Here is a 7,264-nt window from a genome sequence, read left to right on the forward strand (position 1 = left end):
AGGATAGAAATAAATGTTTTTATTTCTAACAATTACTGTGAATCTCCATTCTCTGATCCAAACAGATGCAGAGTAGCCTAAACATCTGCCAACTCTCAGTACATACTATGACAAGATGTTTTACCTCCTGGACCATGATTCATTTTAGCAGCCAATACAGTGGCAATTAGAAGAAAACCAAAACTGCACTTGGGGTGTTAAATTCATTTTTATTCGGTTAAAAAAAGCTTAAACAAATGGGCTGAAGTACTGTGTGAGCTTGGAGTTGGATGTAGAATGTTGTTTCAGTTATGTTTGTGCAGTTTTGGATGTCAATTAGGTAGATAAAATTCAAAACTCTAAGCATTAAACTTAGGAACTATAATCTCCAACAGATTTATATTGGCCTACATTCTGAGGTCAAAGAATGCCATCTGCCATGATTTTTAAAACATTCTTCAACCTGAATTGCTTCAGTATCCTCAATCGCTGCTTCTCAATTCCATCACCTAGTTTGTTTTCCTTAAGAGTTTCTTGTTTTTGAGAACTTGAATAGTTTGTAAATAGTTAGCTTTGGACTGGCCCTCAGCATAGGGGTGAATGTCATTCTGTACGCCTAATATACCAATTAGCTTAGCTGACCTCTAAGATGATCTGTTTGAACTGCCCTGTTTTTCTAGGTGAATTGCTTTTATCATTATTAGCTGCAGCTCTGCTCATGACACAAACCTCACTGACTAAGCAGAGAAGAGCTTTCTGATGTCTTTCTGCTTATTCAATTAAGCTACAGCTTGTGTGTTGTCTTAATAATAATAATGATATATTCCAAAAGATAAGAGTGCAGGGCTAAAGGGGAACATACTGTGCCTTTTCTGCTACTGACTTCTGCTTCTAGAAAGGAGAGATTTGCTAATCGCTCCAGCAACTCTTCCCTTGGTTGTCTACACAGTTTTGAATACTGCTGCTTATGCTTTAAGAACAAATTTGGTTAATGGAAGACGCCTGTCCCCCTTGTGGCTATGTAGAATTAATGCATTCTCCTCGCTGGTACATGCCCCTGCCCCCACATTTTTGAAAAATTATATAGCAAAACAAAGAAGCATTAGGATTCCTCTCTCTTTACAAACTGTACCTTGAAAATGCTGCTTGGAGCCCGTCCTGTTAGTGAATTAAAGATGGCTGCTACAGAGTAACATGCTATCTGCTCAGTCTCAGACACATTGGTTCTCCATTTGGTTTTTTGCTTTCCTTAGTCTCAAATAACTCATCCAGACTAAAAATCTGTGTTTTGTTTGTTATGTTAGCCATCTTACAATAGTTGTTTCCCCCTTTTTAGTGACACCAATAGTGTTCATGTAATATGTATCTATTTTGAATCATTCTCACCCAGAGTAGTCATTTAGGGGAAGATTTGCAAAGACACAAATGGGGTTAGGTGCCTAATTGGTACTAAAAGTCAATAGGAGTTGGCACCTAAGTCCTCTTTGGTCCTTTATTCCTCCTTACCTATTTGATGTCCAACATTGATCTGGCTTTTCTTATTCTTTTAGGAACCAAATTAACTTTTTTCTCTCCTAGAGCAAAAGCGCTAGTCAAACTCTATTTTAGGTAACATACCCAGGACCAGGGAACTTTGATGTAGTGAATAAAATACTTGAACCGGAGGTAGCTTCCTTTCAGAATTCTTTAGGGAATCCTGAGACACAACGGATAACTGCTCACTTGTCCAGAAGTAGTGGTCTTTAAGTACATTTTAAATGAAATCTGGATATACTTGAAGAATTCTAGGGGAAGGACTCATTTCAAGAGTACTGCTACTCTGGGTTTTCTTTTATTAACATAAACATGAAGAGATCGTGGTCACACATTCACCAAAAAAATAAATGGACCTTAAAAAGGCAATGACTATGCAATCTAACTTTTTAACGTCACAGTTCCATTGTCATTGCACCGTTACCTTGTTTAACTATAAAGCCTAGGCCCATTAGTTATTAAACTGCAAGATTGAAACTCTCAGTTGCCAGGAAGTATTAATACTTTCTTAAATGCTGGCTGTGGATCAAACTTTAATTCAATAAGCAAGACCATAGTAACTGTTGAGGTGCAGAATCAATAAATAGCAACAGTTAATGCTCCAGCCACACAACCATATGGTCAGATATGTTGTTTGGAATTCAGTTGGAAGTGCCTTCTTTTTATTACTTTACCATCAGCTCAGAATGCTGCAAAGACAGAAATAAAGCTGGCTGGGAAAGGTCAGAAGAATTTCCAGAAAAATTCTTCAATCTTTTCCGTCCAACTTCCAAAAAAGAAATAAAAAAAAAATCAAATAAATTCTAAAATTAGGTCCAATTCTCACCGGAAATAACAACTTAATGAATCCATTCTTCTGTCAGTTCTGTCAAACTCTTCCAAAGGCATGCATGCCTTGACTTATATTTGAAATATAGTACAAATTAAGTGCTATCTCTCTCGCTCTTTGATTCTTTATGTCAGTTGTTCCCAATATATTACATACTGTCACCCCATTTTACAACCAACCTCCTCTCCCATCTTGCCATAAAAAAAGGGAGGAAGGGTGATAGAACTGAGAACCCCAGCTCTGCGCTGTTCCAAATGCTTGGGTATGGTTCCTCCCGGCCAGCAGAGGGACACAGTACACTGACCCTTATTAAAAATGGCATCACCTGTATATACAGTGCTTGCAAGCTCACCACGCTCAGTTGGTGCTATCTCAAGAAGATGGAGAGATCAGTAACCTCACTGGCTGAGATGGGAGATTGAGGAGAAGAAAAGCTCCCAAAACTATAGATAAACTCTTCTAGGACTGGAATTCCCAATGGCTGTCTTTGAGGGGAGTTACCAACAGCCTTTGAGCTATTAATCACCTTACCCTGTGGATTTCCTGGAGAGCGGTTCAGTGTATCTGACTTCCACAAGATGCCTAAGAAGAATCCCAGAGGCAGACACTGGGACAGTCATACCTGGCTCCTGCTGGCAGCTGCTGAGGATCCTTCTCCTCAAGGGGTCCAGAGATCATGCCCAAGAAACAAAGGGGAAGAGGACAGGCTCCTTATTAGCAAAGCAATCTGATTAAAGAGTAATCCAGCAGCAGTCCCTCCTACACCCCCCCCCCCGCCACACACATACAGAATCCCCGGTTAGGACTCTTGCTGTTCCCTGCTTTTTGCCTTTGACAAAGCCCCCAGGGCCCACTCTTCTAGCCCAGAGATCAGGGTTGCCTCTTCCAGCTACTCTTTTCCCCCTCTGCTGCCACATCTCTCTTACCCCTGGAGCCCAATCACACAGTCCCACGCCCTTCTCTTGGTGCAGCGGGAATCTTGGGAGTCATGCCACCATCTTAGGAGGGCAACACATAACATGGGTGCTTCCTCCTTCCAGGTTCACCACTGGTAGCTGGGATCATTTCTTTCTCACTCCCTTACCTCCTACCATGACTCTGTCATCCCCTGTAGAAAGGCCACATCCTCCAGTGGGAACACTCCTGGTCCATCTTCCCTTTCCTCTGACTGACAAATGGCTTAAAAGGGGACCAAGAAGCATCAGCTGCTCCTAGCCCACAGTTGCAGGGAGTCCAGCCTAGCCTCTGGCTCTGCATTTACAGATAATGTTTCTTGGAAGGCTCTGCACTGACCATGCCTAAGGTCATTTGTAATGGTCTCTCAACAGTGCCTAGCACTAAGGAATCTCAACATTCTGATTTTTTTCTTTGTTGAAGCTTATTCTCTAGTTATCCAGTTTATTTTAATGGCTCTGCAGTGATCAGTCCTTCCACTTCTGTTTAGGTAGCTATAAACTATATGTGCCTTTTCATCCTAGCGTATGACTTCAGTTCAATTATTGACATTTTTTTCATTTAGTGAGGAAACCGTATGCTCAAGGGTACCCATTCTGTGCTCTATGCAGTTACATTTTGCAATTTTGTCCATGATCCACCAATAGTTCTCTTCCACTGACAGGTCTGAAATGAAAACAAACTGAGTAGTTCAAGGACTATTATCAGTCCCTGATTTTCCAATAGAGCTAGGAGTAAAGTGGTCTCTGGGCTGGAGTGCTTTAAAGTTTTGATATCTTTAAAACCAACCCACTGACTCGTCAGCATATTACCTTAGAAACCCCATGCAGTTTCCAGAGCCAATTAACCAATAAAACACACTGGGTGAAGAACTCAATTCAGTGCATATCTCAGTTCCTTATGAGTGATTAGTAGCAACTACTGGAAATACTTTAGTTCAGAGAAGTCTAGAATTGTCAGAATTCTCCTGTGCTCCTATAAAATTGTATCTGAAAATAGAGACACCACCAGAAATCCCAGTCTATCTTGCTCATAGACCAACTCACTAACCAATGCTCTGAAATAGCCTGACTCTGATTACTTTGGTGCATGCTTCAAAGCTTGGATTTTTTCCACTGAGCATTTGAATTGTGAGGGTGATTAAATGGTTGGAGAGGAAGTGCTGTTTCAAATGGTGTTTTGTCTGTTTTGCTGACTGGGAGCTCCATAGACAATCCTTGCAGTTCTTTTATAATGGAGTTGGTATATTACATTTGTTACACCTAGAATAGATGCCCTTATTTTATTCTGTATGAATAAACTGAAGCCAGTCTGCAGAGGGGATTTTCTGTAACAGTCATGCATTATGTATTCCCCACAAATAAATACTGCAAAAGGTGTGGAAAAGCCCAAAAGTTTTATCATCTGCCCAGGAATAGGCAGAGAGAAGAATTGTAATTTGCTTGAAGGTCTTTGCTGATGTCTGCTGTTCTCTCCTGCTTACATAGGCTGTAGAGCAGGGCCGGGCAAACTTTTTGGCCTGAGGACCGCATAGGGTTTCGGAAATTGTATGGAGGGCCAGTTAGGGGAGGAGGTCGTGGCCTGGCCCCCACTCCATATTTGCCCCCCCCCCCCCAGGACTCCTGCCCCATCCAACCCCCCCGTTCCCTGACATACTTCCTGTCACTTTGAATATTACAGTCTGAAGAATGGGTTGGCATAGCTCCTGCCAAAAAAAGATACCCAACAGAAAAAATAAATGTGAGCTGATGTTCTGGGGTGAAGTCTGGTAGCAGCTCTCCAGAAGGACAAATAGATCCACTTTGTAAATGGAATTTCTGCAAAACCTCCCTTTGCAGTCATGAAGCTACATCAGCATATCTACAGTACTTTCCGTCACTAATATGGGCAGATTTACTAGGATTAGCTGTCAAAACCAAACACAGATATAGCTATTGGGTGGAGGGAAAGCTTATTTTCATAAAACAACACTAAATGGAATATTGTTTGTAAGTCTCCACAGTTATCAAATGTAGCTTGGAGGAAATGGATGTCCTCTTTATTGGGTAATGAGCAAAACACAATACTGAAAGTCAGGAGGATCTTGGTTCTGCTCCTAGCCTGATTTCCATAGATTTGTAGTTTTTAAGATCAGAGGGACCATTATGATCTAGTCTGACCTCCAGATAACACTGCAGTTCCTGCTTCAAGCCCATTTCTTCTTGCTGAACTAGAGTATATCTTTTAAAAAGGTATCCAGTCTTGACGTAAAGACTGCCAATGATAGTGAATCTACCACATCCTTAGGTAGATTGATCTGATGATTAATTACCCTCACTGTTAAAAATTCCTTATCTTGGAGTGTGACAGTGGGTAAGCCACTTGGGGCCAGATTCTGATTCAGTTGCTCATGTTAATACCTTATGCTATGAATTATTCCCATTGGAGTTAATTGGAGTATTCACAGAGCAAGATATTACTCAACTGTAGTAAGGGTATAGTCCACACCCATAATCCCCTGCATTTTACATTCTCCTTCTATAAAATGGAGATAATGCTTCACTACTGAGCAGGGATTTATATTTAATACATTAATGTTCGCAATGTACTTTGAGATCCTCAAATTATAAATGTGATGGAAATTCAAGAGTTATTTTCTTTATAATACAATCTAACAATATTACTAACAGGCAAGATGGATAATTATTTTTACTAGACCAAATTTCCAGCCTCCAAAGTATCTCATTTACTTATGATATCTTGTATTGTAGACAGGAGCACCGCCAGCTTTTCTGCCGCCCTAGGCGGCGGAAGGTCCCGCCCCGAAATGCCACCCCCCAGAGAGGCGGCGGAAGGTTCTGCCGCCAAAATACTGCCGCGGTCGCCGCCCCCCAAATTGTAGTGCCCTAGGCGACCGCCTAGGTTGCCTAATGGGTTGCGCCGGCCCTGCTTGTAGATTGTAAGGTCTTTGAGGCAGAGACTGTCATAGAAGTACTTAACCTGCCTTCTCATGGGGGGGGGGGGGTGTGGATAGTAGGTTACCTCCTGAGGTTCCTTCCTTCCATACATTTCTATGATTCACTGTATATTTGTAGAGCGCCTAGCACATTGGGGGGTGGAATACAACCTGTCCGGCATCTTAGCATTACAGCAATATAAAATGTTTACAGCACCTAGCACAATGAGGTCCAGGGCTAGGGCTCCTAAGTGCTACGGTAGTATAAACGATGATTTATAATGCAGCACTGGAAACTGCACCAGGGAAATATTGTTTCCCTGAGACCATACTTGGGGCAGAAATGTTCCTGCATTTCCATAAGTCTTCTGATGTCAACTGGTAGTATTTTAAATCTGAATTTCTAAGAAGTCCTTTCTCCTTAGCTACTGTGAAATATTCAGTTTTTGGCTGATGCAGGCTAGAAGACTGACCTACATCAATGACTTCATAGCTAATATTACATAATATGTTAACTGGCAAGATCATGTGGTTCTACATCAACTGGGAAAATAACGTGCCACCAGTGTGTCACATTCCATATCTTCCAAAGGTACATCTATACTTATGGAAGTATGTAAAGTACATTTACTGCACACCTGGATAGAATGGGAATAAATAGCAGTGTAGATGGCGAGGCACTGCTTAGGCAAGTAAAGTGCATGACATGCCTGAACCCTAGGGGTACGTACCTTACATGGGTCGCTACATGCCCAGGCATTGCCTCCCAGGTGTACACTGCTATTTTTAGCAGAGAGGTGTCGCACTGCTTCCCCTCTGCCAGAGCCTTTCACCATTGCAATGAAAGACTCCGGCAGGGAGGAGGCAGTGGGGAAAGGCTCCCCACTGCTAGAGACTCTCTCTGCTGCCTCCCCCACCAGAGCCTTTCACTGCCACATGTAAACATTGCAATGAGTGTGGATGCAACCTGTCTTTCACTACAGCATGTAGCTACACATATCCTACACACTGCTACAAGTGTAGATGGAGGTTCA

The sequence above is a fragment of the Malaclemys terrapin genome, chromosome 7 (assembly GCF_027887155.1).
Source record: "Malaclemys terrapin pileata isolate rMalTer1 chromosome 7, rMalTer1.hap1, whole genome shotgun sequence".
Lineage (NCBI taxonomy): Eukaryota > Metazoa > Chordata > Testudines > Emydidae > Malaclemys > Malaclemys terrapin.